Raw genomic sequence first — 11,426 nt, 5'->3', positions numbered from 1 at the left:
CATAGCCGAAAGAATCAAGCTATTTATACGCTTTCGGTCTATATTAGCTACTGTGTTTTAGACACACTTCTGTCGTATCTACTTGTTAACCTATTTAATTTAATATTACGTTCTTTTTATTAGTCAGCTATAGTAGCTGGCTGGTTAAGTTAGCATTAGCCTAGTCGCTAATGATAGCTAGCTAGCTAGCTAACATCCCCGAACATGAGCTCCCTAAACTACTCCCCTCCTGTTAAAGAAGAGGAGGTCTGCTGGACGGAGAAAGAAGCTCTGGGGCTGAACATTGTCATGAAAGAGGAGAAGGAAGAAGAGGATGTTACAGTAAAACAAGAAGTAGAGGGTGAGGCTGTTACAGTGAAAGAAGAAGAGAAAGACGTTTCAGTTAAACAAGAGGAAGAAGAGGATGATGCTGTTTTTGGAGTGAAGAAGGAAGGAGAGATTACTGTCACATTGCAAGATGAAGAGGAGGAGATAGGAGATCTGATTAACACCAGTAAGTACCGCCTTCAATTAGTTTTAAACTTTGGATATTCGGAGTTGGCTCATCAATACCTCTTCAACGGAGGGCCCTGGGATGATGACTGATATGTCTAGAATCAGACGACGTTCCGTTTCCAAAAAGTGACTTAACATATATATTTGAGGAGGGTCTATCTGCTGACCGCAGACTGGGGGGCCACGGCATGTAGTGATTTTAATGTAGTGATGTTTTACTACACACCGTGCCCCCCAATAGAGCCATGTGAGAGTTGGGTTGGCTACACCAAAGATTATGGATATAATGACAAGATGTCTCTCCGCCCTAACAAGGGGAGTCGTTGTCCACAAAGCTGCACTGTGGGTTGTCTATCTCCCACCTATCCTGTCTTTGGATTGGTGGATACATCTTATTATTGTGATCTATTGTTTATATTCTATGAGGGTTGTTGACGTCAACCACCTGTATTCAATGGAGAGAGATGCTAAGCTACTAGCATGAATATGCATAGCGATCTGGAGACAACTCCAATAGTGTTTTTATCAAAGTTGTCGGTATGTCACGTGTCCACGTAACAACTTAATCATTACGAAACTTCTGTTAGATCAAGTAAACCTCACGTAGCAAATACGCCATTCATTTTGTTGTTGACCAAATTCAACACTTTCCACATTGGGTTGATAATTGTTTCCACTTGGATACAACCAACTGTAACCTACTGGCATGACCTAGAGAGATACAACCTACTGTAACCTACTGGCATGACCTAGAGAGTTACAACCTACTGTTACCTACTGGCATGTCCTAGAGAGTTACAATCTACTGTAACCTACTGGCATGACCTAGAGAGATACAACCTACTGTAGCCTACTGGCATGACCTAGAGAGATACAACCTACTGTAACCTACTGGCATGACCTAGAGAGTTACAACCTACTGTAGCCTACTGGCATGACCTAGAGAGATACAACCTACTGTAACCTACTGGCATGACCTAGAGAGTTACAACCTACTGTAACCTACTGGCATGACCTAGAGAGATACAACCTACTGTAACCTACTGGCATGACCTAGAGAGTTACATACTACTGGCATGACCTAGAGAGATACAGCCTACTGTATTCTTTCTACCAATTGATTGGTTGAAATTTTATGACGTGTATTTGTTCATATAGACACACCCCATGTGTTTAATAAAATCAACTGTATGTGCAGAACTTGAACTGAACTGATGCTTCAAGCGTTTGATTAAATAATTAACACACACAAATTACTTGAGGAAGCCAGAGGTCAATATAACCAGAAGAAAATAACCAATTCCCCACCTGCTGCTGGCCTTCGTTAATTCTGACGTTATGCTCCTGAAGTTTCCGGTAAAATAGGCAAACTTTTTCCATTTCCGTTTGAAGTGCCAATTTATCTTACCATTTCTACCAATCAGCGTGCCAGTTATGAACGAGTTACAACACCTGTTTGGCTCCGCCACTTCCTGGGTCGGTGAAGTGAGGTATTAAATTTAAGGATTAAATCATTTAACCTGTTATGGATAGGGGGCAGTATTTTCACGGCCGGATAAAAAACGTACCCGATTTAATCTGATTATTACTCCTGCCCAGAAACTAGAATATGCATATAATTATTAGCTTTGGATAGAAACCACTCCAAAGTTTCTAAAACTGTTTGAATGGTGTCTGTGAGTATAACAGAACTCATTTGGCAGGCCAAAACCTGAGAAGATTCTGTACAGGAAGTACCCTGTCTGACCATTTCTTGGCCTTCTTGATCATCTCTATCCAAAACAAGGGATCTCTGCTGTTACGTGACACTTCCTACGGCTCCCATAGGCTCTCAGAAGGCGGCAAAAAGCTGAATCGTGGCTTTGCAGGCCCTGGCTGATAAACAGTAGCGCATTTTGATAGTGGTCGAACAGAGTACAGAGACTGGCGCACGCGTGCCCCATGTTTTTATTCTTTCGTCTTTGAACGTAAACAACGACTCCCGGTCGGAATATTATCGCTTTTTTACGAGAAAAATAGCATAAAAATAGATTTTAAACAGCGGTTGACATGCTTCGAAGTACGGTAATGGAATATTTATAATTTTTTTGTCACGAAACGCGTCGGGCGTGTAACCGTTCGTCACCCTTGGATAGTGTCTTGAATGCACGAACAAAACGCCGCTATTTGGATATAACAATGGATTATTTTGAACCAAACCAACATTTGTTATTGAAGTAGCAGTCCTGGGAGTGCATTCTGACGAAGAACAGCAAAGGTAATCCAATTTTTCTTATAGTAAATCGGAGTTTGGTGAGGGTCAAACTTGATGGGTGTCAAAATAGCTAGCCGTGATGGCTGGGCTATCTACTCAGAATATTGCAAAATGTGCTTTCACCGAAAAGCTATTTTAAAATCGGACATATCGAGTGCATAGAGGAGTTCTGTATCTATAATTCTTAAAATAATTATGTTTTTTGTGAACGTTTATCGTGAGTAATTTAGTAAATTCACCGGAAGTGTTCGGTGGGAATGCTAGTTCTGAACGTCACATGCTAATGTAAAAAGCTGTTTTTTGATATAAATATGGACTTGATTGAACAAAACATGCATGTATTGTATAACATAATGTCCTAGACGTGTCATCTGATGAAGATCATCAAAGGTTAGTGCTGCATTTAGCTGTGGTTTGGGTTTATGTGACATTATATGCTAGCTTGAAAAATGGGTGTCTGATTATTTCTGGCTGGGTACTCTGCTGACATAATCTAATGTTTTGCTTTCGCTGTAAACCCTTTTTGAAATCGGACAGTGTGGTTAGATTAACGAGAGTCTTGTCTTTAAAATGGTGTAAAATAGTCATATGTTTGAAAAATTGAAGTTTTGGGATTAGTCTATGTTGTTGTTAGACCTACTGTAGGACCCATAAAGTCACCTATGTTATTGTTAGGTGAGATTATAGACCATTTTGGCATACACTTAGTGGACAAAACCTCATTGTCAGGCTGATGTCAGGCTGATGGAAAACTAGCCAATGATCATTTTACTGGTTGAAGTCGTTTTTAAATATAAAGTAGTACATTTGACAATAACACAAACATTATATTAAATCAGGACATTCAAACGAGCCTTACAATTATAATCCAAAGTAGTGTCAAATGATGATAATAATAATCATAATCAACCTGTAAATTGAGGCTATTTTTGCTGTCAGCCTATGAGAACTCCCCTGAGTTTCCCCCACGGTGGTGAATTAGTGAATAGACACAGAGCTTAATGTGAGTTTCCTTGAGTAGCACTCCTGATCTAGTGCTGTAATATTCAGAATACATTGTGAAAACTAATCTTTGCTCACCATTTTTTAAATATATATATTTTTTTCACCCCTTTTTTCTCCCCAATTGGTACTTACAGTCTTGTCTCATCGCTGCAACTCCCATACGGACTCTGGAGAGGCGAAGGTCGAGAGCCCTGCGTCCTCCGAAACACAACCCAACCTAGCCGCGCTGGTACTTGACACAATGCCCATCCAACCCGGAAGCCAGCAGCACCAATGTGTCGGGGGAAACACCGTACACCTGGCGACCTGGTCAGTGTGCACTGCGCCCGGCAGTGCACACCAAAATGTTCTTTGAGGAACTTATAGGGGTTCCCCCACAGTTTCAATGTTCAATTTGAAGAACCCCTAAACTCCAGGAACCTTTACGGGACGCTTCTTCAACATCAACAGCTAGTCAGACACCTTGGTTCACTCTAACTTTATGGAAAAAGGTTTATTCAATAAATCTAGCAACTCCTCTCATACTGGGAAGAACCCTACGCCTTAAGGGCAGTTTTATTTCAATTAAGGTACCCGGACGTTTTATAGTTTCATCCTTAGGGCAACTTACCCTAAAGTGGACACACTCCCATCAGTTTCTGAGACAACTGCCCAGACTTTGTAGACAGTTTAATAATGCTTAAACCTCATCTTTATCAAATAATCCATTAAAGATACCAACTCAAAACCTACGTTCGTCTACATATGGGTTGTTTAAATTGTATCTAATTATATTCCCAGTATTACTTCATCAAACCTCTAGTAATCGATTATACACACATACAATTCATCATATTTTCATATATTCACAGAATCCATATAAAACGTAAGAAATTCTCAGGTAGTCACGACAACCATTCCATTTGCTTTTTCAGGGACTCTCCATAGCAACGAAGCATCTCTCCAAACATCCTCCCAGCAGAACAAAAAATAAACTTTTGTTTCCCAGACAATGACCATGGGATCCTCAACGGTTCTCTAACCTCCCAGAGACCACGGCAAAATCAAGCCTCCCAGGAACTATAGACCTTCCGCTGCTTTCTAAAATATCATCCCGCTTATTATCCACATTTCAATCATCTGATTCAGCATATTTCTATGTTACTATCCAAACATCAGATTAAGACTCATTTCCACAACTCTCATATCACAGTCACACAACTCTCATATCACAGTCACACAACTCTCATACCACAGTCACACAACTCTCATACCACAGTCACACAACTCTCATATCACAGTCACACAATGCTATTCCCAAACATACCTAATCAATTAGTTGTTTTTCAACAATATTTTAACCTGCAGGAATATTTTCACATTTATCTAATGGTTAGTTCCTAGGATAATGAAACTCATACATTTACATCTTTCAATACTTCTAAAATGGGGTACAGGTTTAAAATAATTCCAGGTGCACCGTACCATCTTATACTATATCACAAATGGTCTTAACTAGTAAACACAGATTCTAGTTTTCATCCAGTTCACAGATAGCTGACTCAGCCTCAGAGCCTTCTGACTGGGCCCTGTTTACACCTCCACACAGGAATACACACTCAGAGCCTCCTGACTGGGCCCTGTTTACACCTCCACACAGGAAAACACACTCAGAGCCTCCTGACTGGGCCCTGTTTACACCTCCACACAGGAATACACACTCAGAGCCTCCTGACTGGGCCCTGTTTACACCTCCACACAGGAATACACACTCAGAGCCTACTGACTGGGCCCTGTTTACACCTCCACACAGGAATACACACTCAGAGCCTCCTGACTGGGCCCTGTTTACACCTCCACACAGCAATACACACTCAGAGCCTACGAGGCTTTTCTAAAAACTCCACTTTGCGTGTTTCACTCACCTCTTTTTTTAAACTACGTTGGAGATGTGGTATCCACTATATATACTATACTGATGGTATCCACTATATATACTATACTGATGGTATCCACTATATACACTATACTGATGGTATCCACTATATATACTATACTGATGGTATCCACTATATATACTATACTGATGGTATCCACTATATATACTATACTGATGGTATCCACTATATATACTATACTGATGGTATCCACTATATATACTATACTGATGGTATCCACTATATATACTATACTGATGGTATCCGCTATATATACTATACTGATGGTATCCACTATATATACTATACTGATGGTATCCACTATATATACTATACTGATGGTATCCACTATATATACTATACTGATGGTATCCACTCGGCTCGCTGCCTCTCAGATCAAAGGTTGGTCCATTTGTCCTGTTCCCGAAGTGTGGTCTCCCTGAGATCCCAAGTTAGAGGGATCCCTGGCGCACCATTTACCCAGGTCGTCAGGAGCGGTCACCAAGTGAAGATTCACATCCCCATCGCCAATTGTGGTGAATTTCTTTAATATTAATTGAGACAAACTTATCACACAAGTCAGAGTTATTCTTAAACTAAATCTTTATTCACTTATAAGGGAGCAGGTCAATACAACACACACATATAAAGTGAATCAATTGAGTGCCCTACGATAATGATGGCTGGTCGACAAATCACCCCCAGATGATTCATTGAGAGATGACCCACGGGACAAAAGTACAAAGGTCTTTTATAGCCCTTTCAACCTACATGACGAACAACAGATGTATAGAACGGGTCACAAGGTTAAGATTTGTATGAAAGATACTTATAATTCTCAGCAGACAGTATCTGCTGTAAAAACAGTACTCTTTGTGTAGAGACCAGGGTCTGGCCCTGGGGTCATCTCTCCCTGGTACCATATAGAACAGAAACATTAACTCATGTTCTGAAATGCGGTCTCTTTAGGTTTTATCACCCAAAATACATTGTAAATCTCCTGTCAGTGTTTTCTCCCAGAGGCCCATCCTCAGTAGAACACACAGACACAATAGTTCTAAGAACCCTCTATTCTGTTGCATCAAACAACCATTTGATGCAATAAAAGTATTATAACATAATCTTGCAGTTTTGCTCTCAGTGTCCACAAAAGAAAAACCCACACCAAACTTAAAGACAGGAAGTAGAACAACTAAAGGTGTTGACTCTCCACATGTATCAAGACAACTGGAGCACTGGGCCAGACACTCTTAAATAGAACCTGGACCAGCTCAGGTGAAACACCTTCCCACTAACGAGATGGACAAGCCAGCACAGGTGTAACACATACTGACTAACGAGGTGACACCAATCAGTGCGTCCTACGTGCTACATTCCAAACCTCAAAACAAAAATGGAAAAACCAAAGACGGTAACAACTTAAGAGAATGCTTACCAACAACAGAAAAAAACTTCCAATTCACATTATAATCAACTACAATGCTTCACCAATATAAACATGGTGTCCACTGGCTGTCAACAATTCAAGACAATATATATACACTTCTAGAACTCTAGTCTTCCTAAAACTCACTAGCTTCTAGAACTCTCGTCCCCTTGGAACGAGCCCAAACAAAACACATCTCCAATAAGGAAAAACATGCAGTCAAAATAAATTGTGATCCATGGCAACACACTGGCTAAACACAAAACACTCAACTTTTTAACTGCCCACCCTTGAGACAATCAGAAACCAAGTTGTCCTCACCACGGACATGTCTGATTTCAAGAGGAAACTCCTGCAATATCCATAGTAACTTTCCACCTCACTGCAGAGCTTGTCTCTCTTTTCAGGGTTCACTAGATAGGCATGTTGTTGGAACGGGGCCCAGTCCCCAATGTCATGCTCTAGTACATTTGGGTTTGCACATCTGAGAATGAACCCTGATATTCTAAAAGCAGGGTAACAATGTCAATATAATAGTCAGTTGGTTACATAAATAATTATTACTAAATGTTACATGAAATGTAAATATGAAATATTTGGTTGCATAGTCTTATTTTCAACAGCTTTTCAATTACATGTTGCTAGGTGGGATATCCCCAATATGCGAAAGGAGGAAGATGAGTTTACACGTCCTGTTAAAACGAACAGCTCAAAAACCACACGGAATCTGGGAATAATGTGTACATCCCTGGTTAGAGGACAATTTGTAGAAAACAGCTCGCTACATTTTGAAGTGTTGCATTTTGATTCAAGTGGGTCACTAACATGATAAGTGTAACACAACTCTTTTTTTGTTAGTCACTTTTTGTTAAATCTCATAAATAGTAACTCTTCCATTTCAGAGCCTGGATTTTCCCCCTGAGGCTAATATCCATATCATGCTGAAATCAATAGAACAGGGGACAAACGTTTAGGGTTCTACATTGTGACATCATTAAAATACTCCTACAATGTTAAAACATTCCACATTGTGAGATTTCATTTCATTGATATCATGAAACAATTCCTTCATGTATGTATTTTCTGATGTTTGATCAGAGTTCTTTTATCAGAGTATCTCTTGTCACATTGACCACAGCTATAAAGTTTCTCTCCTGTGTGTCTCCGCTGGTGTATAGTCAGATATCTAGATGTAGTAAAACTCTTCCCACATTGACCACAGCTATAAGGTTTCTCTCCTGTGTGTGTTCTCTGGTGTGATACCAGATGGCCAGATTCACCAAAACTCTTCCCACATTGATCACAGCTATAAGATTTCTCTCCTGTGTGTATTCTCTGGTGTTGAGTCAGAGTGCCAAATGTAGTAAAACTATTCCCACATTGATCACAGCTATACGATTTCTCTCCTGTGTGTGTTCTCTGGTGTGCAGTCAGATTTCCAGACAAACCAAAACTCTTCCCACATTGATTACAGCTAAAAGGTTTCTCTCCTGTGTGTGTTCTCTGGTGTGCAGTCATATTTCCAGATAGACCAAAACTCTTCCCACATTGATTACAGCTATAAGGTTTCTCTCCTGTGTGTGTTCTCTGATGAATTTTAATGCCTGATGGGGAGGTGAATCTCTTCCCACAGTCAGAGCAGCAGTGAGTTCTCTTCCCTGTGGATGTCTGCAGGTGTTTATTGAGGTGTTCTGATATGGAGAGACTCTTCTCTGCCTCTTCAGCATCAAGAGGTTGTTGAGGCTCCCCAGAGGATCCACGATAGTCCCATATCTCTCCTGTGTGAACAACAAAGTCAGACAGATGGTTAAAGGCCCACAACAGCGGAAATCCACTGTAAAAGGTGATGCCAACAGCGGAGCCATGATGTTGGACAACAATTGACGTCTGTAATGAATGTTAAAATTATTTGATATTTGCCTTAAAATGAGCAAGAATAGTCATATTTTGTCTTGTTTTCACATTCGTAGTGACATCAATGATTGTAGGCTAGAAATAAGTTATTCATGTTGTTGAACCTCTAAGCAGTGTGCCAGACTAGTTTTGGTCTCCAATATAGGCCCCTTTCTGTGTTTGCTAAAATTGCGGCACGAGGGCAATTTGATTGCAGAAACTCCTCCCTGCTAATGAGGAAACCGATAGTTACGGATGTACGATATCTGCCTGGAGCAAAAATGGTGAGCAAAGATTTTAGTTTTTCACAATGTATTCTGAATGTGAATGGGGGAAATTCAGGGGAGTAACATCCATTTCCAGGTTGCTTATGAGTTCATTTCACACTACTTTGGATTATAATTGTAAGGCTCATTTGAATGTCCTGTTTAATAATTATTAATGCTTTAGCAAACATTTTATGTGTAATTATTGAAGAACTGCGTTAATGACAGTATCCATTTGGGTGTTGTCAATAAAGTTCAGATTTTATTTATTTATTTAACCAGGTAGGCCAGTTGAGAACAAGTTCTCATTTACAACTGCGACCTGGCCAAGATAAAGCAAAGCAGTGCGACACAAACAACACAGAGTTACAAGTGGGATAAACAAACGTACAGTCAATAACACGACAGAAAAATCTATATACAGTGTGTGCAAATGGATTAAGGAGGTAAGGCAATAAATAGGCCATAGTAGCAGAGTAATTACAATTTAGCAAATTAACCTCTATGGGCTAGGCGGGACGAATTCGTCCCACCTACGTAACAGCCACTTGAAGCCTGTGGCGCGATTTTCAAAACCTTAAAAATCCTATTACTTCAATTTCTCAAACATACGACTATTTTACAGCTATTTAAAGACAAGACTCTCGTTAATCTAACCACACTGTCCGATTTCAAAAAGGCTTTACAACGAAAGCAAAACATTCGATTATGTCAGCAGAGTACCAAGCCAGAAATAATCAGACACCCATTTTTCAAGCTAGCATATAATGTCACAAAAACCCAGAAGACAGCTAAATGCAGTACTAACCTTTGATGATCTTCATCAGATGACAACCCTAGGACATTATGTTATACAATACATGCATGTTTTGTTCAATCAAGTTCATATTTATATAAAAAAAAGCCTTCTATAGCCTCTTTATCGAAAACAGAGGATCTCTGCTGTAACGTGACATTTTCTAAGGCTCCCATAGGCTCTCAGAAGGCGCCAGAATGTTGAATGATGACTCTGTAGTCCCTGGGCTAAAAACAGTAGCGCATTTGGATAGTGGTCGATCTGAGAACAATGACACGGGTGCGCGCGTGCACGTGAAGACACCATTTCTTCTGTCAGTCTTTGAACGAAAACAATGTCTCCCGGTCGGAATATTATCGCTATTTTATGAGAAAAATCGCATAAAAATTGATTTTAAACAGTGTTTGACATGCTTCGAAGTGCAGTAATGGAATATTTTGAAATCTTTTGTCACGATACGCGCCAGCGCATCACCCTTCGGATAGTGTCTTGAACGCAAGAACAAAACGCCGCTATTTGGATATAACTATGGATTATTCGGAACCAAAACAACATTGGGTGTAAAGTACAAGTCCTGGGAGTGCATTCTGACGAAGAACAGCAAAGGTAATCCAATTTTTCTTATAGTAAATCTCAGTTTGGTGAGTGCCAAAATTGGTAGGTGTCAAAATAGCTAGCCTGTGATGGCCGGGCTATCTACTCAGAATATTGCAAAATGTGCTTTCACCGAAAAGCGGACACCGCGATTGCATAAAGGAGTTCTGTATCTATAAATCTTAAAATAATTGTTATGTTTTTTGTGAACGTTTATCGTGAGTAATTTAGTAAATTCACCAGTAGTTTTCGGTGGGTATGCTAGTTCTGAAAGTCACATGCTAATGTAAAAAGCTGGTTTTTGATATAAATATGAACTTGATTGAACAAAACATGCATGTATTGTATAACATAATGTCCTAGGAGTGTCATCTGATGAAGATCATCAAAGGTTAGTGCTGCATTTAGCTGTGGTTTTGGTTTTTGTGACATTATATGCTAGCTTGAAAAATGGGTGTCTGATTATTTCTGGCTGGGTACTCTCCTGACAATCTAATGTTTTGCTTTCGCTGTAAAGCCTTTTTGAAATCGGACAATGTGGTTAGATTAACGAGTCTTGTCTTTAAAATGGTGTAAAATAATCATATGTTTGAGAAATTTACGTTTTTTTTTAGGTATTTGTATTTCACGACACGCGATTCCACTGGCTGTTGACCTCGCCTAGACAGGTTAACCTCTCTCGGGTATGTGGGACGAATCGTCCCACCTAGTCAACAGCCAGTGGAATCGAGTGGCGCGAAATACGAAAAACCTTAAAAAATTTCTAAATATTCCATTACGC

The sequence above is a fragment of the Salmo salar genome, unplaced genomic scaffold, assembly GCF_965601325.2.
Source record: "Salmo salar unplaced genomic scaffold, fSalSal1 ptg000358l, whole genome shotgun sequence".
In the NCBI taxonomy this organism is placed as follows: Eukaryota; Metazoa; Chordata; class Actinopteri; order Salmoniformes; family Salmonidae; genus Salmo; species Salmo salar.
Note: the sequence above shows the minus strand (reverse complement) of the source record.